This window comes from Sminthopsis crassicaudata, chromosome 2, assembly GCF_048593235.1.
Source record: "Sminthopsis crassicaudata isolate SCR6 chromosome 2, ASM4859323v1, whole genome shotgun sequence".
In the NCBI taxonomy this organism is placed as follows: Eukaryota; Metazoa; Chordata; class Mammalia; order Dasyuromorphia; family Dasyuridae; genus Sminthopsis; species Sminthopsis crassicaudata.
In genome coordinates this window covers 221,000,887-221,026,516 of record NC_133618.1, presented here as the reverse complement: position 1 = coordinate 221,026,516, position 25,630 = coordinate 221,000,887, and the positions used below count along the sequence as shown (strand labels likewise).

At 34.2% G+C, this 25,630-nt stretch overlaps 1 long non-coding RNA gene across 1 annotated transcript in view; it reads right to left on the bottom strand.

Moving 5' to 3' along the window:
* Positions 1-7,761: 7,761 nt before the first annotated feature.
* Positions 7,762-25,630, bottom strand: part of LOC141555410 (uncharacterized) — a 50,355-nt gene continuing 32,486 nt past the window's right edge. The window contains exons 2-3 of the long non-coding RNA XR_012486183.1: positions 18,488-18,574; positions 7,762-9,584 (exon numbers count right to left, since the gene is read on the bottom strand). This is a non-coding gene — a long non-coding RNA (uncharacterized LOC141555410). The remainder of the gene's footprint in view (positions 9,585-18,487; positions 18,575-25,630) is intronic.

Sequence of the window (25,630 nt, the reverse complement as noted above, 5' to 3'; positions counted from 1 at the left end):
TTCATTAAGCAAATTAAATAGTCTTATAATGGAGTAAGGATACCTCCTGTTCTAAGAAAGAAGAGAAGAAAAAAATAAATAATGATGCTAAGGAATTATAAATATAAGAGGGAAAACTTAAACTATCAGCTATAAGTTATGGTAAGTCCAGGTAAATTAATTTACCTTCATTCAGGGAAAAGTTTAGGAAGAGCAAAAAAAGTTGGGAATAATTACTTTAGGGGGTAAGATAGAAATTAATAAGATTAACAGAAAAGCAAATTTAGCTAAAAATAAGGAAAAGCTTCCTAACTTTTTTATGTCTAGATCTGCATTTTTCCCTATATAAGAAACTCTTGTGAAGAATCTATTTCTACATAAGCAGATCTTCAACTTATAGCTTTAGAGAGTTGCTTGGGGTCTCTGAGAGATTGTGTTTTATCCAGGATTGATATATAAGATGTAGAATTGAAACTCATCTTCTCGATCCAACTCACTTCCAGCTGATCAATGATGGACAGAAACAACTACACCCAGGGAAGGAACACTGGGAAGTGAATGTAAAATATTAGCACTACTGTTTATCTACCCAGGTTACTTATACCTTCGGAATCCAATACTTAACGTGCAACAAGAAAATTGGATTTACACACATATATTATATCTAGATTATACTGTAACACATGTAAAATGTATGAGATCGCCTGTCATCTAGGGGAAGGAGTAGAGGGAGGGAGGGGAAAATCTGGAAAAATGAATACAAGGGATAATGTTATAAAAAAAAATTACTCATGCATATATATTGTCAAAAAATGTATAATTATAAAATTAATTTAAAAAAATAAAATAAAATTTAAAAAAAGAAACTCATCTTCTCAGCACCAAAACCAGGTATTATTAACTTCATATTTCACTTGGCTGATTGAGGAAGTTATCTCATCTTCTCCTCCTATATTCATAATTTCTTAACATCATTTTTTTCTTTCTTTTCTTTTTTTTTCTCAGAGAAGGTGGTATCCCTACTTTTTAATAAGGCTAATTAGTTTACCTATATCTTGGTGCCATCTCATCCTGCTTCATCAAGGATCATTCCTTTATTGAGGGAATCCTTTAAAGATTTCCCCAGAAGCCATCCTTTCTTTCTCCTGTACTTTTAAGCTCCCTCCTCTGTTTTTTTCCCATTCCCTACATAATTGCTTAGGTCTCCTCAGTCCTAAGAAATTGGTTTGCTCAAATCTTCATTCAGACTTCTTTCTTCCCCTTCACAAATATAAAATAAATTGGTATCTAATACTCTTCCTTCTTCCCTACCAAATTTTCTTATCTCATTACAATCAGACTTCAGCACACCAATGAACTCTCACAACAATGACATTCTAATTATCAAAAAACAAAAAAATTAATTAAAAAAATCACTAATTATCAAAAAACAATGACCTGGTTTCAGCCTTAATTTTTTTTTAGTTTCTCTGTAGCATTTGAAATTGTTTATCACCCCTTCCTTATCACTAGAAAGTGTTATTCATTGGCTTTTGAAACACCACACTCTCCTGGTTCTCTTCTTTTTCATAAGCTTCTTAACCTCCTTCAACTCTTTAAGGTGGATATTTCTCTATTATTCTCTCCTCAGTTCTCTTTAATTACTTCTTTCTACTCTTCATTAATGGCCTCATTTTCATAACTTCAAGTACCATCCTTAAGGAAGCAGTTTTTACTTTTAAGTGTATAATTACCACTTCTATGAAGATAAAGGATATATTTATAGCTATGACCTTTCTCCCAAGCTATACACCTTCATTTTCAGCTACCTTCAGCACATTTCTACTTGTAAATCCCAGCAAGGGACAATTAATGGCTCAGTAAATGGAGCACTGACCCTGAAATCAAGAGGATCTGAGTTCAAATCCCACCATCACTTAACCCCTATTGCCTCACAAAAAAAGTTCTACAAGATTTCCAAACTCAGCAAGCCCCAAACCAAACTCCTTAACCTTATCCTCTTCCTGGTAATTGTTTCTGTCTGTAGAATCATTATTTATCCAGCAAGTTAGGACCTTGAGGTTATCTTTGACTCTTCTGTCTCTTCTACATTTAGTTATTAGTTATTAAGTCCTAAAAATTCCACTTCTGAACTCTCCATTTCCATATACTTCTACCTAACCACTTATCTGAAATATTAATAAACATGTATTAAGTGCCTCAAGGAACTAACAATCTAATAGGACAGACAATATGCAACCAAACATATATAAAGCAAATCATATATAAAAAGATAAATAATTAACAAAGGAGAGAAACTAGAATTAAAAGGGATTGGGAAGATTTACAGTAAAAGATGGGATTTTAGTTAGGACTTAAAGTTAGGCAGAGTAGAAGAGGAAGAGTATTCCATAAGAGCATTACTACAATAGCTTCATGACAAGGCTTCTCATCATCACTCTCTTTGCCATCCAACACATCCTTCATCCCAATGACAAACTAATATTATTTATGCATAGAACTGAAGTGCCATGAAATTTTTCCTCTAATATTTCATCATGGTGTAGAAGCAATTTTGCATTCTTGAAGGCTATGTCACTGAAATGCAAAACAAAAATGGCAGGTACTGCCAAGCTTGAAAGCTTTCTATCCCCCATTTAAAATCTGACCCCAAAGCTATCTCTTCCATAAAGCTGCTTTTGATCCTTCCCACCCCAGTCTCCTAAAAAGGCTTCCTGGTGACTTTGCATAGAATTTTGCTTTGGATCTTTATATTGTATTTAACATGTAATATTATTATCTGAATTTTCTTCACATCCTATTAGTTGTCTATAATCTTAAGGGTCCTTGTCTTATCTAAATGTTGTTTTCCCTACTGCACTAAGTACAATGCTCTGAACATAGTTGGAGTACAACAAAACCTTTACTAAATATGAAACAGAAGCAGGAATGGCAGAGGCATTGGTTAATTTGTGTTGCTGACCATGGTGCTGAATAGGATGAGCTCACTTAGGTTTTGAAAAAATGACTTATTTTGTTTCTCTCTTGATTGTGAATGATAAAAAAGTGACTAAGAATTGAAACTCAAAGTAACTGAAAATAATGTAAGAAAACTCATCAAGCTCATTCAACAAGTTTAAATTATTGACCATCAGTGATTACATTGTAGATTACTGAAAAAAGCAGTAGATGTGATTGCTAAGGTATCATGTGTAATTTTTGAGACAGTGGATAATAGGGTTGGATAAGAACAAGTGCTGTACTAACTTTTAACACAAAGAAAAGAGTAAAATTGTAAAAAAAAATTAGTTTGGTGAAAATGACTTAATCCTGGCAAAATTCTATAGCAAATTATTAAAGGGATGGTTTGGAAGAATTTAGAAAAAAAAAAAAAAAAAGGCAGTGGTCACTGAGAGCAAGTATGACTTCATCAAAAATATAATGTTATACTATTTTTTTTCAAAAGTCAACTAGGCTGCTAAATCAGAGAGCCACTATAGATATTTTCTCATATTATTCTTGCAGACAAGATGGAGAAGTGCAAATCAAGTGAGGGTACAGTCAAGTTGATTTGGAATAATATTTAAAGAGTAGTAATTAATGGTTTTGTATTGCTTTAAAGAAGAGGTCTTCAGCGGAGTCCACTGTGTTGATTTTTTTCAGTGACGTGGATGATAGCTTGGACTTGTCAAATTTTCAGTTAAAAGACATATCTATCATATTAGAAAATAGAATCAGAAGGTAAAAGGCTAGAATTCCAATCTGAATATAATAAAATTAAATTTAAAAATGAAAAAATTTAAAATTTTATACTTGAGCTCATATATTCAAGTCCATAATATAACATCTTATACATATTTTATTGTTATTTTAAATGATAATATGTCAATAGGAGATATGTGGCTATATTATAGTTTATGTGAAAAAATCTCCAAATTTTAGTGGATTACAAACTCAAATTGAGTCTATAGTATTACAAGGCACCCCCCAAAAGGATAATTTTTCCTAAGTTGCATTTGAGAGGCAGTGATTATAATTGAAATTGAAAATTTTGCTGTACTTTGAGGAAATCAGGAATTGATTCTAGATTATTTACTCTTATTGATCAGTGACCTAGAATAAATGCCATTTTGCTTCCAAGCCATCAAGTCAGACCATAGCAGGAGTTGGGATTTTTTTGGAAATAGTATTTTTTCCAATTACATGTAAAGAGTTTTCAACATTCTTTTTTTATTATAGCTTTTTATTTACAAGATATATGCATGTGTAATTTTCCAGCATTGACCCTTGCAAAACCTTCTGTTCCAACTTTTTCCCTCCCTCCCCCCACCCCCTCCCTCAGATATCAGGTAGACCAATACATGTTAAATATATTAAAGTATATGTTAAATACAATATATGTATACATGTCCATACAGTTATTTTGCTGCACAAGAAGAATTGGACTGTGAAATAATGTAAAATTAACCTGAGAAGGAAATCAGAAAAGCAGGCAGACAAAAACAGAAGAGTTGGAAATGTTATGTAGTGGTTCACACTCATTTCCCAGAATTCTTTCGCTGGGTGTAGCTGGTTCAATTCATTATTGAACAAATGGAACTTATTTGGTTCATCTCATCTCAATATTTATTTTTTAAAAGATTTTGAGTTTCTAATTTTTCTCTCAGCCCCCAATCCCTATCCCCAAGACTATAAGTAATGTGATATAGATTTTACATATGCAATCATGTTAAACATATTTCTACATTAGTCATATTATAAAAGGAAAAAAAGAACAAAAGGGAAAAAATCATTAAAAGAAAAAAGAATGAAAATAGTATGCTTTCATTGCATTCAGACTCCATATCCATATCCACTTCTCTGGATGTGGATAGCATTTTCCATCATGACTCTTTTGAAATTGTCTTTGACCATTGTATTACTGAGAAGGGCTAAGCCTATCATAATTGATCATTGTACAATGTAACAAACAAGACTCTTGCATTCAGATTTCAATGCCATATTTTCAGAAGGGCATTGACGAAGTAAAACATGACAATTGTAGGACAATAAGGACAGGGAGAGAATTGGAAATTGTTTCATAAGAGGATTAGTTGAAGGACCTGAGTATATTTAGTCTAAAGGAGAAAAGCCTTATCCGGGACATGAATGTTATTGTTCATTTGTTTCCTTTGACCTCATTTGGGGTTTTCTCAATAAAGATACTGGGATGGTTTTCCATTTCCTTCTCCAGCTCATTTTACAAAAGAGGAAACTGAGGCAAACAGAGTGAAGGAACTTGCCAAGGGTCCCAAAGATAGTAAGTATTTGAAGCTAGATTTGAACTCATGAAAGTGAGTCTTATTCACAGCAGATCCAGCACTATATCCACTGCACCACCTAGTTGCCCTCAGTGACATGATAGTTGTCTTCAAGTATCTGAAGAGTTGCCACAAGGAAGAGAAGTTCAATGATTTCAGTTCAACTCAAGAGGGCAAAATAAAGTACAATATATGAAACTTGCAGAGAGACATGTTTAGCTTAACGTAAGAAAGTATTTCCTATCACTTAGAGCAACATAAAAAAGCAATGTGCTGCCTGTGGAGGTGATAGACTTTTTCTCACTAGAATTCTTTAAGAACGTGCTAGTTGCCTGTGTTGGATTATTTTATTCAAAGGGGAGTTCCTGTTCAGGGAAGGGTTGAACTAGGTGATCTCTAAAACTTTTCTAACTCTTAAGTTTCTGTGATTCAGTGTCAGTTTCTTAAGCTGTGGCTTTTCCATATAGCTGTGGCTACTAAGCTTTGGAGGCTGGACACTCATCCTATCGCAGCAATAAGATCTTGCACAAAATATCAGACACTGCTAGTTATCTCTGCCAGTTCACCTTCAGAATGTTGAGGATTATTAAAGGCTTTCAGCTCTGGTGCATATTCAATGCCTGAAAGAATTTTCCCCATGAAGTATTTGATAATCAGCCTTATTACTTCTAATGAGAGTTCAGTAACTCCTGCCCTCTATCTGGGGCAACTGCTACTATGGAACCAATGTTAAGTGTGTACCTGGGAGAGTGAAATCATTTTGTAATTTTCTGATAGCCTGTATCATTGGATGCCAGAGGGAATTAATATTTGATTCTAAGTTAATTGAATCACTGACAGATCAGTGGTCTAGAAAGAATGTTACCTCACTTCCTAGACTTTTGTCCAAGAAACAGCACTCTGAGGCCATATTTCATTCACTAATAAAAGGATTCAACATGGGGAAAGTACCAACTGTCTCATGGAAGAGAAAGAATTAGAGCAGACTTGGCTACTTTCTTCTAATATAGAAAGTACAACCCCATAGAAGATTTTCAGTTTCATAGGATTTAGCATCAGAAAGACATTAGGGATTACCTAGACCACTTGGTCTACATATTTAAAATTGCTTTGAATATTTTGTATTTACTTGTAGGAATAGAGAAAGTTGGTCCCATATATGAAGAAAGGCCCTTATGTTACAAGGGACCTGCCTTATGACTCTAAGAAAGACAAAATAAACATCTCTAGCTTCTTCTCTGTCTCTTCCCCTCCCCCCCTCTAAGAAAGGTAAATTTTCATTCCTGACAGGAGGGGAAACGCAAGGTTGGAACTTTGCTCTGCCCTTCTCTGAGAGAGTACTGTACAGGGAGTTTATCTCTCTATTCCTTCAAATATTGTTCATCTGGGGATATGATTGAGTTTGAACCAGTTTTTGATCACTTTGCTATCTAGGAGGAAGATACTGGAATGGTCCCCCTGTTTCCTTTTTTAGTCTATTTTATAAATGAGGAAACAGGCAAACAAGTTCAGATGACTTGCTTAGAGTCACACAGCTAGTATCTGGTCATACACATTTGAACTCAGATTTTCCTGTCTCTGGGTCCAGGACTCCTGCTTATTATTTGATTATAGGTTTATTTAGTCCACTTTCTAGTTGTAAACTTCCATAGAAGCCTGCTTTCCAGCCTGTGAGGGCTTGTGCTCTCTGCTGTTACCTTTTGCCTCTCCCTAAAAACTGAGAAAACTGTGTTTGCTCACCAGAGAATTGCAGCATGTTGCTGTAATTAACATGCCATTCTGCTCTGGGGACTAGCTGTGAAAATGGCCCTGCCTTTCCCTACCCATCTGCTTTGTTGTGTTTCTGAGCCTCCAAGGTTTGCTCCACTGACTCTAAGTGTTGATTGGGTCAATATGAAATACAGCCAGCATGACTTCTCTGCATTCCCCTGAGACTTTCTACACAGTCCTAGAACTGATTCTCCTCTTGGCCCCTCCAGAGAATTCTAGCCTCACAACTCTTGCTATGACCTATATGCAGTTGGCCCCTATATCTGCATATCCTGTTCTCTCTCCCAGCTGTCCTCATTTGTTTCAATTGTGGGAAACTTAGAGATTTCTACAGAAGAAATAAACTGGCCAATAATGCTAAAAAGCAAGAAGTTTTTATTTAGCATATTTTAACTCACACAATAGAAAGCCTTATCACTTTACTTGAGCTATACAAAGGCATAAGGATTGGGGAAAGGAAGAAGGAGCAGGGATAAATCAGGCTCACAGTGACAAGAATTCCAGGGAAACTCTGGAAAAATTAAATTAATCTATAGTGACAGTTCTCATCACAGAAGTCCAGGCTTTGAGTAGGATAATCTCAAAACCATGGTTGTAGAATAGAGATAGCCTAACAAGAACTATGTGGCCCCAAAACTCAGAGGGGCTTTTTTTTTGGACTACTGCCCAATAGTTCAGTGTCTAGATCCATATCTCTAAAAATCTAAAGGATATCTGTTTCTGGATTCCTGCTGGCATATTTAATTCAATGTGTTTTAAATAAAGCTTATTATTAATCATTGCTTTTCTCTCTCATATATGATTTGTTCATCTTCTTTCTGCCCTCTTAAAACAAAGATTCTTTCCTCTGGATCCTTGAACAGATTTCAGAGGATCTGTGAACTTGGATGGGAAAAAATAAATTTGTATTTCAATATAATTGGTTTTCTTTAAAATCCTATGTATTTTATTTCAAATCTTTAGAAACATTATCATCAGATTTCACAGGCTTCATCAAACTTCCAAAAGTTTTTATGACAGAAAGAACAGGTTTAGAAGTCCTTCCTGCCTTGGACTTCTCTTTTTCCATCTATGCTCTATCCTTTGACAATCACTGTTAGGTACTTATAACTTATAAGGTACTTATATGTAGCGTGCTGTTGTCTCCAGACGCTGCCGATCACTCTCTGGGGGGAGATCTGCTGTGTCAACTCAAATCTCTCGGACAGATTCTTCTTCCTGTAGAGAACCGTTGTCTCCAGACAGTTGCCGTTAACTATTGTCCAGAGAAGTGACTTCCCTTCCTGCAGAGAGCCGAGTCAAGCCTGATGTAGCCCAGAGACTTCTCTCCTCTCTGGAGTGCTGTCCTCTTTTATCCTCCCAGAGAATGGGCGTGGGATAATGCAAGGGCTTCTGGGAAGAACCACTTCAACCAATGAGCTTGCTCCTCCCAAGCAGGCAAGCTCTTCCTTAGGAATTCACAAGTCAAACTACCAGGAAAGGCCGGAACTAGAGAATTATTAAGTACCGACTTAGCACTTAGTAAGAACCTAATATCTCATTATCTCATTAGCACTTAGTAAGAACCTAACATCTCCCCCTTTCTTTTGATTTAGAACATAGGGTGGTCATGACCTTGAAACATAAATCCATCAATATGGGAGGCATTACACATAATTATATAGATTACATAAGCACATAGTAACATAGTAACATAATACATGCTAGAAGTATATAACAAATAACATGATCAAATAATCATAAATTGAAAATTTATAAATGTCCATAGATCCATTGTCCATTAGTCTCATCTTGTGTTAGGAAGTCCAATGATTCCTGCTGGTTTTTAAAGTTCTTTAACAGTCTTCTTATTAGCCATGCTCTTTCAGTGTCAGATGTTTCTTAGATTTTCTCTTTTGTTTTGAAGTCTTTCTCTTTTTCTGTCTCTCTCTGATGGACAAGGCGAATACGACACTGAATTCACACCTTTAAAGGAGTTCAAACCTTTAAAGGAATTCAAACCTTTAAAGGAGTTTACACCTTTAAAAGAGCTCACTCATTGGTTCACACATCAGACTTCACACCTTTAAGAGAGCATACTTTTAAAGAGCTCCCACAAGCCCAGGGAGCACCCACAAACCCATTCTCTGGTAGGATATAAAAGCCCACTTTCTGGGAGTCTGGAGTGAGTCAAGGGGAGAACTTCAGGGAAGCTGGAGGAGATTCAGAAAGCCAGGATTCCATGGATTTGCAAGTCCAGCAGATTCACAAATATAAAGGAAAAGCCTGCTCATGGACTTCTGGGAGATTCACATCTAGGATTGAATTCTGGGAAATCCACAATCCCACACTTTTGGAGGCAGAGTCTGATTCATTCCCACATCTACCTTCTTGCTGGCTGGAGGCTTTGGATTTGGAGAGAGCAAGAGACTGAAGCTGGATGGAGACTTTCTGACATGAAAAGATTCAAGACTTTGAAGGACACAATATGGGATCTGGACTTTAACTCCTGGCTGCATTTTGGGATTATTGAGCAGAACTGAAAGGAAGGCTGCCTCAAGAAGCTCCCCAAGAAACCTGCCCCAAGAGAACGATCACAATTTAGAGACAACAGAACTTTACATTTTGGCGCCCAACATGGGGCAAGGACTTTTGCTTATCCTGAGTCTGGCTGATTCTGAGCTCTTCAGGGAGCTAGCCTGGATTTGACAAATCACTATCACTTCACTTTTACATTCATTATTGGCTCCAACTATCATCTCTTTGTAGATGATTCTCATATCTAAACATTCTTCTAGTCCAAGCTTTACCATAAAAGTTGAATGAACCTGGGAAAATCACTTAATTTCCCTGAACTTGCTCCTTTATATGTAAAACAGAAATACTTATACTGTCTGATTCTGTATGAGCTGACATGATTGTCAATGATCATTATTATATGTTATTTCTTCACACTTTTACTGAACCATCTTAACTCAAGTTTTTATCATTTTAATCAAACTATTATAGTTACCTATGAATTGATTTCTCTGCCTCCCTTTTTTTCCAATGTATATAGTACACTGTGGTTCTATTAACTTTTTTAAAGCATAGCTATCATGTCACTAGCCTGATCAGTAGCTTCCCATTGCCAACAGGTTAAAATACCAATTCTGGTATTCAAGACCCTCCATAGCTGTTTCCTTGTCTATGTCAATTTCTAAGATCCAACCCAAATCCCAGATCTGTGGTGAAATCTCCCCTGACCACTCCAGCTCCAAATAATCTATTATGCCTCCCGTACTTATTGTCTATAAAATGGGATTGGAACTGAAGTTGTAATTTCATTGGTTTAGCAACCTATTCCTCCATCAACCCCACTATCACTGTCACCACAACCACTATGGCAAAAATTCCTTCCCTTTGACCTCCAGCAAACCATATCTTGCCTGTTCTTTAGCCCCAATGAGGAATTACCCATTCATAAACCTACGTTCCATCACACAGCAAGTACAGAGTGGAACTTGAACCCCACTCTTTCTGACTCAACCCACTTTGATACCTCCATTGCTCCATTACCTCTGTCTATAATGTTACAATAATGAATAGCTTACACTTCAATAGTGTTTAAAGGTGTTTTGGAGTGCTTTCCTTACAAAAATCCTATGGGAAATTTTATAATGCTACAACAATGAATAGCTCACATTTCTGCAGTCCTGTCCAAAGAGTTTTCCTCACCAAAACCACCCAACTATAACCATTCTCATTTTATGTAAATAAGACTTCCCAGTTCTTTATCACTTTAATATTTATCAAGGATTTTATTCTATACCTCTATGAAGCAGGGAATGCTATTATTATTATAAAAGAGATTAGCCCATTATGATCCAGTCCTTAGAGCATATCCCATATGCAAGAAGGACTGAGGGAGGAGCCATTGATCCTTTTTTATGCATATTCAGTTCAAGCTCCATCATAAGTCTTTCTGGAACAGCAACAACCCATCAGTCATTTGTGGCTAAAAGCAGTCTAACTATGTTTTCAAGGTTTCATGAGCATGTTCTTTATAATTCACCAGGAAGAGCAAATCTAAGTAGAAGTTGAGGCCCAACAAGATTAACAAGTTGATTCACCTAAGGTGACTCAGTCTGCAATTATTCTTGATTCCAGATCTAACAATCTTTCTACTATGCTACAGAAGAAGAAAGAGGAGGAGGAGGAGGAGGAAGAGGAGGAGAAAGAGAGGGATGGAGGAGAAGTGGGAGATTAAAGAGGGAGAGAAGGAGGAAGAGGAGAAGGAGGAGAATGAAGGGAGGGGGAGGAGAAGAAAGGGTTAGGATGGGGAGAAGGTAGAGGAGGTGGGGATGAGGAGGGGGAAAGGAGTGGGGAGGGGGAGGAGACTTATTAAGTCTTTAATATGTGCTAGCCACTGTCCTAGGTACTTCTACTTCTTCCTCTTCCAACTCTTCCTCCTCCTCCTCCTCTTCCTTCTCCCCCCTCCTCCTCCTTCTTTTTCTTCTTTTTTTTTATTGAATTCATCATCTTTTTTTTTTCTTTTCCCTGTTTCTCTTTCTGCTTCTCTGTGTGTATCTCTGTCTCTGTCTCTCTCTTCTAAATAAGGGGGATAGAGGGTAAAAATGTAGCATAGTAGACAGTGGAGAGCCTCAAGATATATGAGTGTTAGACAAAGATTGATATATGTATGTGAATCAGTGTCTGTTTCTGTCTACCAATTTAAGAACTTAGGCAAATGACTAAATAAAACTGTTGCCTGCTCATGCTTTTCCTGGAGGAGAGAAAGGAATTGGCAAAAACCCAACATACCACAATTTGCCAGGAAAAAAAAAAGCTATAATTTTTTGCTGCTTGCCTGAGCTTTCTTTGCTACAGGACAGAGCTAGGGACTTTTATTCAAGGCAGAGGGTAAATACCATTAGTGAATGAACCAATTCATTGATTCAACACTTATCATTTATCTTTTGTATGCAGAGTTGGGAAAAATCTCAAACTTAGATTCAAGGCAATTGCTGCTATCTCCCAGATTATAGTTCATTTAGGGAAATGATACTAACAAAAATACTTCAAAAATTATTAAAAATACATAAGTGCAACAGAGAAGTGTGAAACAAAACATTTTGGAAGGTCTGCAGGGAAAGGTCATTATCTGCACTGAGCCTGGGGAAATCAGAAAAGGTTGCTCCAAGGAGAAGTTACTTGAGTTGGACTATATATGATAAGCAGGAACTGATCATTTCTTTGAAATTTCAGGGTTGTTCATGCCAAGGATAAGTAAGACTCAGCAGTGCCAGAGTTGTTATTGTTTCTCTTAAACACCCTTTCTGGTGAAAATTGAGGTTTCCCATTTGAGTAGAGAACTGCTATTGAGAGCACTTAGTGGAACTAATCTATCCAGCCCCTGGAGATTAAATTTAGCATAGTTCCTCTTATCAGTTGGGTAAAAGATATGAATTTTCCTCTTCAAAGCAGATCCTTCTTTAATAGGAATTCCTCAAAACTGTGATAGGCTAATAAGTTATTCATTGGAAAAGAAACCAATGGAAATATAGTTGGCCAAAAAAGAGGGTGAAGGCATAGATATAGGATTCATAAATTCATTTACTACATCATTTTTACTACCAACAGTGTTTACATTTTTTAAAAAAGGAATATATTGCTATCACTTTTTTAATAACTTTATTTCTCAATCTATTTTCACTTTCTCCTAAATCAAGAAAAATCATCCTTTATAAGAAAGAATAAAATAGAAAAGATAAAAGAGTAAAATTAAACAGTACATTAGCAAAATCTAACTATTTTGTGTTTTATCCTCAAAATTTCTCACTTTTCACAGAGTAGTACCTTCTCATAACTTTTTTATGGGACCAAATTCAGCCATGATAATTACATAGCTTTCAATTTCAATCTTAATTGTTACTGCTTTTTTTTTTCTTTTATGCTTTTATTGGAATAATTAGAAACAATCATTGATTGGCTGTTTTATTTGAGGAGAAAATAATGTTTTGTACAATGCTGATGCTACTCCTGAAAAGTGGGCAATTTTAAATCAAATGAGGCTATTAAAAATCACTTCTTGACATACTACAATAGTTATTTAAATCATAGCTATAGTAAGAGCTATGAAATCCCATGATGAAATATGAAAAATTTAAGGCCAGTTAATATTTGTATTCAATTTTTCATTCACATGATTTGCAAGACTTTTTCTTTTTTTGTTTCATTTTTTAAGTTTCAGATTCTTTTTTAATTAATTTATTTTTTTATAAAACATATTCATGGGTAATTTTTTCAACATTGATCCTTGCAAAACCTTTTGTTCTGAATTTTCCCCTCTTTCCCCCTACTCCCTCTCCTACCTGGCAAGTAGACCAATACATGTTAAATATGTTGAAATAATCCAATATATGTATACATATTTATACAGTTATGTTGCTGCACAAGAAAAATCAGATCAAGAAGGAAGGAAAAGAAGAACTGAGAAAGAAAACAAAATGCAAGCAAATAACAGAGAGAGTGTGTGAAAATGCTATGTTGTATGCTACATTCTGTTCCCACAGTTTTCTCTGTGGGTGTAGATAGTTCTCTTCATCACTGAACAAGTGGAACTGGTTTGAATAATCTCAATGTTGAAGAGAGTCATGTCCATCAGAATTGATCATCATATAGTCTTCTTGTTGCCATATATAATGATCTCCTGGTTCTGCTCATTTCACTCAGCATCAGTTCACGTACGTCTCTCAAAGCCTCTCTGAAATCATCCTGTTGGTCATTTCATACAGAACAATAATATTCCATAATATTCATATACCATAATTTATTCAGCCATTCTCCAATTGATGAGCATCTACTCAATTTCCAGTTCCTTGCCATTACAAAAAGGGTTGCCACAGACATTTTGGCACATACAGGTCCCTTTCCCTCCTTTAAGATCTCTTTGGGATATAAGCCCAGCAATAACACTGCTGGGTCAAAAGGTATGCACAGTTTGATAACTTTTTGAGCATAGTTCCTAACTGCTTTCCAGAATGGTTGGATCTGTTCATAGTTCCAACAACAATGTATCAGTGTCCCAGTTTCCTCACATCCCCTCCACCATTCATCATTATCTGGCAGATGTGTAGTGGTATCTTGTATAGTGATATCTCCAAGTTATCTTAATTTGTATTTCCCTGATCAATAGTGATTTGGAGCATCTTTTCATGTGACTACATATATTAACTGTTATTGTTACCTCAATTTATTGTTATAGTTACTGTGTATATTGCTTTTCTAGTTCTATTTACTTCACTTTTCATTAACTCATATAAGTAAAGGCAATAGGATTTATCACGTTTGAGGCACCAGAATAAGCACTGGAGATATAATTACAAACTAAAAGAGAGCCTTTGCTCTCAAAGAGCTTATATTCTAATAGAGTTGGGTTGGGGATACCACATATAAAAGGGAACTGAAAAGTGAGCTGAATATGGGAGGTAGAAAGTACCTGAAGGAGTATAGTGATGAAGATTGAGAAACAGAAGCAAAGTCTGGAGGGGAATGTTTATTTCTGATGACTCCCTCTAGCTACATATTCATTATTTTTCATGGCACTATAATAATCTTACATTTATGTTCCATATTTTGTTTAGCCATTACTTAAGTGATGGACAGATTTTATTTCCAGTTTTTTGTTACCACAAAATATGCTTTTATGAATATTTTGGTTTATATGAGAACCTTCTTTATATTCATGAGTAAATGCTTAACAAGGTAATCTCTGGGTCTAAGAGTATGAATAATTATTAGCATTAATTGATTTCTTAGAATAATTCCAGGTAATCTCTCAGAATGGTTTGAACAATCCCCAAGGTGCTTACTTCTTAAAGTGTACATAAAATGTCTGTCAACTTTTCTTCCTCTTTTCCCTTTTTCCTTTACCCCCTCAATGACCCTGTACCCCATTCCTTCCCTTTTTTGCCATTCTCTGGCCCTGACAAGTATTTAGAGAGCAAGTGTGTCCATCTGTTAGGTTCTTCAGAGAGCATTCTACTTGAGAATAAAATAAGCCAATGTAATGCCGGAGAAACTGAGCCAAGACAGAGATTAATATTTTAATAGTGTAGAATTTGGACTGTCAGCCAAATAGGATCCATGTCCAATCCCCCCTGGTTGGTTGAATGGGACTCTTGTCTCAAAGCATCCAGCCATGAGCAAATAATTCCAGAGATTTTTATAGGGCTCCAGTGATCAGGAAAACAAAGGCAAGGGGAGGGAAGGGGAAGAGCACCGTGTGAGTGGAAATTCTAGGAAGGATCATAATTCAGTTCTAACAGGTTGGGGGTAAGAAGGATCATAAATTCTGATAAGAAGGTGGTCAAGCAGGAGTCAGGAAGTCTGAGCCAGGAATATAGAGAGTGCCATCTAGGTATTTGAGATAAGTCATCTGGAGATTTATGACTCTTTGGAATGCCAGAGTAGTATTGTCCTAGTCCTAATTATTTCAGTCCTAATGACCAAAAAAGGAAAGAGTTGCTACCAGGGAAACTGAGGCATAACACCAAAGAGATATGATTTTGGAGAAACTTTTCAGATTTGAACCCACTCTATGTAAAAATAGACTATCATGCTTTGCTAAGGATTATTTGCTCACAAACAGCATTTACCTTAAGCTAGATGTAGAAGGATTATGAGTAAGTAGAGAGGTGTTGGTTTGTTGGCTATCTCCCTTAAAGTGACATGTCAAAGAAGAAGCAAGGAAATCCCTGAGGTCTTGAGTGGGGGGCTTTTGGTGGGAAGCACCTTCTAAGAAATGATCTTCAACTAAAGATAGTTACTTTGATCCTCTGGAAGGTTCTCATAGAATTTGTAGTTCACTTCCTCCAAACCCACCCAGAGAAGGAAACTGAGACATAAAGAAGGGAAGGGAATTGCTCAAGATCACCTAGAGCTATTAAGTAGGTTTCAAAGGCAATGTTTGAACTTTACTCCACTGACTTTATATCTGTTATGGGGGAAGTATAGAACTGGGAACATTTTTTACAGCCAGCATTTTTTATAAAAGTCTCATTTCTAAACTTTATTAAAAAACTGAGTCAAATTTATAAGAATACAAGTCATTGAACTGATGCTGAGTGAAATGAGCAGAACCAGGAGATCATTACACACTTCAACAACAATACTGTATGAAAACATATTCTGATGGAAGTGGATATTTTCGACAAACAGAAGATCTAATTTGATGATGGACAGAATCAGCTATACCCAGAGAAGGAACACTAGGAAATGAGTGTAAAGTGTTTGCATTTTTGTTTTTCTTCCCAGGTTATTTTTACCTTCTGAATCCAATTCTTCCTGTGCAACAAGAGAACTGTTCGGTTCTGCACACATATGTTGTATCTAGGATATACTATAACATATTTAACATGTATAAGACTGCTTGCCATTTAAGGGAGGGGGTGGAGGGAGGGAAGGGGAAAGTCAGAACAGAAGTGAGTACAAGAGATATTGTTGAAAAAAATTACCCATGCATATAGTCTGTCAATAAAAAGTTATAATAAAAAAATAAAAATAAATAAAAATTCAAGTCATTCCCCAATTGATAAATGGTCAAAAAACAATTTCTTAAAAAAAAAGAAATAACCAAATGGAAATGGAGATCAAAAACTCACTGAAGAAAATAATCCATTAAATATTAGAATTGAGCAACTAGTAACTAATGACTCTGAGAGACATCAAGAAATGAAAAAAAAAAGTGCAAAATCAAAAGAATGAAAAAATAGAAAAAAATATTAAGTTTATCATTGGAAAAACAACTAATATGGAAAATAAATTGAGGAGAGAGACTTTAAGAATTATTGCACTACCTGAGAGCAATGATCAAAAAAAGAACCTGGATATCATATTATAAGAAATTATCAAGGAAAATTTCTTTGATATCCCAGACCCAGAGAAAAAATAGAAATTAAAATATTCTACTAATCACCATCTGAAAGAGCTCCCAAAATGAAAACCTCCATGTATATTATGTAGCCAAATTCTCAAGCTACCAGGCCAAAGAGAAAATAATGCAAGCAAAAAGAAACAATTCAAATATCAAGGAGTCACAGTCTATATGACACATGATTTAGCAGTTTCTATATTAAAGGATAACAGTGCTTGGAATATATTATTGCAAAAGGCAAAAGAATTCAAATTACAACCAAGATTTACTCCCTAGTGAAACTATGTATAATCCCTTAGGAGAAAAAAAAAGAGATATTCATGAAATAGAGGCTTTTCAAGCTTTCCTAATGAAAAGATTAGATCTGAAGAATTTTGATGTGCAAATAGAAGACTGAAGAGAAGCATAAAAATGTAAACCGAAAAGAGAGAACATAAAATATTTGACATCGTTTTAAAAACACTGTTTATATTTCTACATGTGAGAATGATATTTATAACTGAGAACTATATCACTGTTATGGCAAATAGAAGAAGTATACATAGACAGAGCATGTAGGTATGAATTGACTATGATGGAATGATATTCAAAAAAAAAACAAAATTTAGGGGTGAGAAAGAGTATTGCACTAGGAAAAGAGTGAAGGGAGAGAATGGTGTAAATTATCTCAAATTTTAAAAGGCACAAAAGAACTATTACAGTGAAGAAAAATATTGGGGGAGGGCAATGTTTGTACTTTACTTTCATCAGAATTGGTTCAAAGAGGGAATAACATACACACTCAGTTGAATATAAAAATGTTATCTTATCCTAAAAGAAAGAAGAAATGGCGATAAGAGAAGGTGGGGAACTAATAAAATGGAAGGCAAATTGGGGTAAACAATAGTCAGAAGTAAAACACTTGTGAGGAGGAGCATTATTAAAGGTATGAAAGAGGATAAACTGGGGGATAACAGGATGGAGGGAAATTATCATACCTATAAATGTGGATGGGATGAGCTTGTCCCTAAGACATAAGTGAATAGCAGAATAGATTATAATCAGAATCCTATAACATTCTGTTTACAAAAAATACATTTGAAGCACAGACACATACATATACAAAGTAAAGGGGCTTAAGCAAAACCTATTACACTTCAACTAAAGAAAAAAAAAAGGCAGGGATAACAAACACGATCTCAGACAAAAAACAAAAGCAAAAATAGATCTAATTAAGGAAGACAAAGAAATAAATTATCTTGCTCAAAGGTACTATGAACAATAAAGTAATACCAATACTAAACTATATGTTAGCATCTAAATTTTTTAAGAAAAAATTAAAAAAAAAAAATTAAAAAAAAAACAAAAAAAAATTTAAAAAAAAAAGAAGAAAAAATTAATGAGTTATAAGAGGAAATAAACAGTAAAATTATACTATATGGGAAATCACTTTTCCCCTCTCAAAACTAGATAAGTCCATCTAAGATGTAAATAAGAAAGAAATTAAGGAGATGAATAAAATTTTAGAAAAGTTAACTATGATAGACCTCTGGAGAAAACCAAATGTGAACTGAGAGAAATATACCATTTCTTTTTCCTCCTTCTCTTTCTCCTCCTCTTCCTCCTTCTTCTTCTTTCTCCTTCTTCTTCTTCTTTTTCCAGTACATGACATCTACACAAAAAATGACCATGTATTAGGGCATAAAAATCTCACAACCAAATGCAGAAAAATAGAAATATAAAATTCATTCTTTTCCATTAATAATGCAATAATAGGGGCAGAAGAAAGACAGATTAAAAATTAATTGGAAACTAAATAATTTAATCCTAAAGGAAAAGTGGGTCAAGAAACAAATCACAGAAATGATCAATAATTTCATTAAAGAGAATGACAAGACAACATATTAAAATTTATGGGATGCAGCCAAAGCACTACTTAAGGGAAAATTTGTATTTCTAAAAGATTACATCAATAAAATAGAGAAAGAGCATATCAATAAATTGGAAACACAATGAAAAAAATTAGAAAAAAAACAAATTTTAATTTTTCAATTAAACACCAAATTGTAAATCTTAAAAATCAGTGAAAGATTAATAAAGTTGAAAGTAAAAAAAATTAAACTAATAAAACTAGAAGCTGGTCTTGGAAGTGGGGGGGGGGGAAGAGAATAAAATAGATAAACCATTGGTTAATTTGATTTTAAAGAGGAAAGAAGAAAGCCAAATTACTAGTACCAATGTGAAAGAAGTTAATTCATCACAAAGAAGAGGAAAGTAAAGCAATTATTAGGAGTTATTTTGCTCAATTATATGCCAATAAATCTGCCAATCTAAACAAAATAGATAAATATTTTTAAAATATTAATTGCCCAGATTAACAGAAGAATAGAAGTAGAATATTTCAATAACCCTGTCTCAGAAAAAAAATCATCAAAAAACTGCCTAAGAAAAAAATCTCCAGGACTGAATGGATTTACAAGTGAATGTTACTAAATATTTAAAGAACAATTAATCTTAATAATATATAAGCAATTTGGAAAAGCAGGCAAAGAAAGAGTCCTACTGAAGCCTTTTTGTGACCAAAAATATGGTGCTGATACTTAAGTCAGGAAGAACAAAAACAGAGAAAGAAAACTACACACCAATTTCCCTAATGAATATTGATGCAAAAATTTTACATAAAATACAAACAAGAAGATTACAGCAATCATACATTATGATCAAGTGGGATTTATAAATGTAGAGCGAGTTTAATATTAGGAAAACTATCAGTATAATTGCTCACATCAATTACAAAACTAATAAATCATATGATTATCTCAATAGATACAGAAAAAGCTCTTGATCGAAAAAATCCTATTCTTATTAAAAACCCTAAAGAACATAAGAATAAATGGAGCTTTCCTTAAAATGAAAAGTAGTATCTATCTAAAACCATCAGTAGGCACTATTTTTTTTTTTTTTAGGCATTATAATGGGATAAGCTAAAAATCTTCCCAGTAAGAATAGGGGTGAAGCAAGGATACTTATTATCACCACTATTATTCAACATTATGTTAGAAATGCTAGCTATAGACATAAGTAGAAAAAGAAAGTGAAGGCATTAGAACAAACAAAGAGAAAACAAAACTCTTTGCAGATGATATGATATATTTAAAGAATCCTAGGAAATCAACTAAAAAACTAGTCAAAATAATTAATAATGTTAGTAAAGTTGCAGGATATAAAATAAACACATGTAAATCATCAGTATTTCTACATATTACCAACAAAGTCTATCAGCAAGGAGAAAAAGAAATTCCTTTTAAAATTACTGTAGACAATAGAAAAGCTGCTGGTTGCAGGCATTTATAGAAGGGTGGAGTTCTTGGTTTGGGATTCCACATCAGAGGGAAGAATTAAAGAAAAACTGCAAGCCAAAGGCACCATCCTCTTCCTAACTCCAGAATTAGAAGGAATTATAATATTAAGTTCTTATTTTTTATAAAAATGAGCAAACAAAGGAAAAAGAACTCAACTACAGAAAGTTACAATGGTAATAATAAAAACCAGGATTCTTCTTCAGAGGAGGATACTGAAGTAAAAAACAAAAAGCCTTCCCTATCCCAAAAGAGTAATATTAATTGTCTACCTTCCTAAAAAGAATTTATAAAAGAACTTTATAAAGACTTTAAAAATAAAATGTGAGAGATTGAGGAAAGACTTTTTAAAAAAGAAATCCAATGTCCATCAGTTGGAGAATGGTTGGGTAAATTATGGTATATGAAGATTATGGAATATTATTGCTCTGTAAGAAATGACCAGCAGGAGGAATACAGAGAGGCTTGGAGAGACTTACATCAACTGATGCTGAGTGAAATGAGCAGAACCAGAAGATCACTATACACTTCAACAACAGTACTGTATGAGGATGTATTCTGATGGAAGTGGAAATCTTCAACATAAAGAAAAGCCAACTCACTTCCAGTTGATCATTGATGGACAGAGGTAGCTACACCCAGAGAAGAAACACTGGGAAGTGAATGTAAATTGTTAGCACTAATATCTGTCTGCCCAGGTTGCATGTACCTTCGGAATCTAATGTTTATTGTGCAACAAGAAAATGATATTCACACACATGTATTGTATCTAGACTATATTGTAACACATGTAAAATGTATGGTATTGCCTGTCATCGGGGGGAGGGAATAGAGGGAGGGGGGGATAATTTGGAAAAATGGATACAAGGGATAATATTATAAAAAATATATATATAATAAAAAAATATTAATTAAAAAAAAAAGAAATCCAAGAAAAACAAGAAGGTTATGAAAAGAAAGTTAATCAACTAGAAAAGGAGATCCAGAATCTTAAAGAAAAAAACAACTTTTTGAAAATAAGAATTGAGCAAGCAGAAGTCAATGAAGATATAATATACCAAGAAATAATAAAATATAATAATAAAAATAGAAGAGAATGTGAAACATAAGAAAAGCAACAGATTAAGAAGAGAAAAATATAATAATAATTGGGCTACCTAAGAACTATGATTTCCCCCTCAAAAAAAGAACTTTGACACAATAATACAAGAAATAAGCAGAGAAAATTGTTTGGAAGTAATACAACACAAAGGGAAAGTAGAAACAGAAAAAAATCCACCTATCACCACCTCAAAGAATTCTTACAAGGAAAACATAGAAATGTCAGTGCTAAATTTCAAAATTCCCAGATCAAAGAGAAAATTTTACAAACAATAACAACAACAAAACTAATTCAAATATGCTGGAGCTGAAATAAGAATTGGACAAGATTTGTCAGTGACTTTAATAAAAAAAAAACACAGGTACTATATATCAACAACCAAAATAACTAAGGTTGTGATAAAAAATATCATATCCATCAAAATTAAGTGTAATGGAAAAATGGTTATTTTACAAATTGTAAGATTTTCAGGATTTTATCTCAAAAAACTTGAGCTCAATAGAAAATTCAACACAGAAAGGCCAATATCAAAAAATCAGTTTCAAGAGAATTAATAAGGATAAATTGTTTATGTTTTATATGTGGAAATATAAACCACATGCCCAAGATTAACATTAGTAGTTGAGTAGTCCAAAAGATTGTGGTAGAATATGATGAATTTGATATGATCCTAAAAGCAAAACCCTTGAGGAAAAGATAAAATAGTTAAAATGCTATTCAAAGCATGCTATTCAAGAATCAACATAGAGGCATTATGTGGGGGAAGAGAGCTGGTAGTTCTGAAAACCTACTCACATTAGAAATGGGTTAAACAGGGAATCATACCCATACATACATACATATATACCAAAAAAGGATATAACCCCTCCAAAATGTATAAGGAAATAAAGGGGGAGGGAAAATAAGAGTACAGAAGAATGACTCTCAATAGAGTGGCATAAGATGTGTAAATTAATGGGAAAAGAATTAAAAAGGGAGGGAAAGAGAAGTTTAGGATAAAGTAGGATATATGGATTAATAGGAATGAGATTTTAAAAAGGGAAGAAAGGGTAGGGGAGCAGAAGATAAGGGAGAAATACATGGGAGTGGGATGGCAGGGAAATAAAGTAATAGCAAGGCCAGTTAGCAGGTAGAAGTAAAGTAGATGTTTTTAGCAGGGATAGGAAATAAGAGATATACACAAGCATAATAACAATGATAAGGAATAGAAATTATTAGAAAAAAGTAGGGGTAGTAATTATTGATAACAAAGTCAAACAAGATTCAATCAAGAGAGACATCTGCATTATATGTCATCCATATTAATATTGTTTTAGATGCATGTACAAATATGTGTATATGCATATGTGTTTGTATGTATGCAGGCATATGTATGTTTGTGTGCATATACACAAATATATGTATATGTGTATGTCTCTGTATGTGCAGGGGTATGTAAGTATATATGTATATGCATATATATATATATATATATATATATATATATATCAATGCTTAATTGCAGCCTGCTTGGGAGAGGTGGAAGTAGGGAGGAAAGGGGAAAAAAAAGAATAAAGTAAAAAGTACACAGCACAGAAAAAAAGAAGCAAAAAAATATGGACAGTTATGAATACAATATTATTATTATATATGCTTTCTTGAAATGGAATTTTATTGTTAGATCTTTTGAATCTTTGGATGTCGTAATGCTGACAAATTCACATCCTGAGGCCATCGATTTTGTTCTTGGAAAGCTCTGTTTGCAAAGAAAGTGTTTTTTTCCCTCCTGTCATTTGGAAAGAAAATAGATCTTTTTGTAACTTCCATCCTTTGTTTCTAGTTCTGCCCTTTGGGCTAAGTTGGACCAGTTTAAATCCTTTTCCCCAAGCTTTTCCACTATTTGAAAGCATCCCCATCAAGTCCTCTCCTAATACTTTTACCTCCTCCTAAAGTTGGGATAAACATTAAAAAAAGCTTTTTGTTTCTGCCTCTCTTATTGATGTAATGAATTTAAGACACAACATTTCATTCCAAACTTCTAAAAATCACCTCAGCAAAGAAACGCCATACTCCTGTGGCTACTGATGAGTATGGCCTTGATCACCAAAAGATAAAATAAGACAAGGCATCACATAGGCCCTCTAGGAGCTCACAGTCTTGTTTGGAGAGGCACAGACCACTGGAGAACTATCTAATCTTTATGCCAAAGACTCTTTCGTGACACAAGAGAGATCTGGTTCACTTTGGTGGATTTTCTCAAGTCTTGGTTTATAATATCCAGATGTAAGGAACTCTGAAAAATGTGCACATGATATTTTCTAGGATACAGAAAGTGAATTTTCATAAGCATATAGTTTATAAAATTGGAGAAAGTTCTACTAAAAGAAAGATTTTTTAAAAAATCCAGAAACCGTTGGAAATGAAACCATTTATCCCAAAAGTACATGCAAATCTCCAAGTCACTAATAATCCCATGTCTTCTTACAGAGATCACCACCCTATACCCACAGACACATATTTACACATACATGCACACATTCTGTATTTGTCTTCTGTCCCATGACATTCAAAGTAGGGGTGGGAAAATGTCTTTTTCACCTTCTCCCTAGCTCCATAATCTCAGTTCTCAGATAAAATAAAGTCAAGGCTAATCCAAACTTTCAGGATGAGGGCAAGAACCAGCCAGGATGATGGAGTAAAAGGAAGATGTACAACTACTACATGACAATCCCCATTCACCTTATGACAATTTTTTCAACACAATCACTGTGATCCCCACAGTGATCACCAGAAAAGAGGAAGGAGACAGTTTTACATCTTAGCCCACTGGGTAAAGAAGAGCTTTAGTATGATGGCTGCTTTATCCAGGATGGGGGAGAGAAGTCACCACAGACTAAATCATAAGACAAATAAAAGTCTCCCTGGGCAAAGATCTGATTTCTGTTCCAATAGAGCAATAATGAACTGAACCAGCTACACCCAGCGAAAGAACTCTAGCAGATGATTATGAACCACTACATGGAATTCCCAATCCCTCTAGTTTTGTCCGCCTGCATTTTGGATTTCCTTCACAGGCTGATTGTACATTATTTCAAAATTCGGTTCTTTTTGTGCAGCAAAACAACTGTTTGGATATGCATACATATATTGCATTTAATTCCTGTTTATAGGGTCATGGCATAAGATAATTAAAACTACAATAGACTTTGGAGATCATCCAATCCGATCCTTCTTAATTTGTAAAGGAAGAAACTGAAGCAAAGTCAAATGATTTGCTCAGAGTCATACATCTATAAACTAAATTATTAAAGAAATAAGAGAGAGAGTAGAAAGACCTAGGGAAAAAAAAAAAAACCAAGATGAGAAACTAGGAAATATAATTAACTGAAACTCAGAAATTTACTCAGGTAAAGCTCCCTAAAAATTAGAATCAAATAGAAGTTATTGATTCTATGAGACAATAAAAATATTAAAACAAAGGCAAAAAGTTGGGAAAAGAGAAAATGTAAGATATCTCATAGCAAAAACAAGTGACATGAAAAACAAATTGAGGGGAGAATTTAAGGATCATTGCACTATGTGAATACCACAATGAAAAAAGAAAAGGTCTAGACATATTTCAAGAAATCTTAAAACTTTCCAGATCTCTCAGAACTAAAGGGCAAAGTGAAAATAATCTATTAGTCATATCCCTAAAGATACCCCAAAATAGAAATTACCAGGAAGCCAAAATCCAGAGTTTCCTAAACTCTGATCTAAGATCTAAGGGAAAAAAAATTAAGCAGTAAGAAATAATTCAAGTACTAAGGAATCACATAATCATAATCACACAAGATTTAGCAGCTACCAATGTAAAGCAATATTCCAAAAGGCAAAATATAATAGGTTTACAATAAAAAATAGTCTACCTTGAAAAACTGAATATAATCCTGTAAAGAAAAATATAATCCTTAAATGAAAGAGATTACTTTCAATCATTCTTGATGAAAAAACCAGGGCTAAATTGGAACTTTGAGATATAAACACAAGAAAGAAGAAAAACAAAAAGGAACCTAGAAGTGAAGATTTAGAAGGAACTTTGTAAGGACAAGGTATTTATATTCTAATAGAAAAGCAAGTAGTAAATAAACCCTTTATTAACCACAATGCAATAAAATTATACTTTAAAAGAGGGATGAGTGAAGAAAGGTTGAAAAATAAACTAGAGGTTGAATAACTAAATTCTAAAGAATTGTTGGGTCAAAAAACAAATCCTAGAAAAAATGATTAATTTTATTTTTAAAATAAC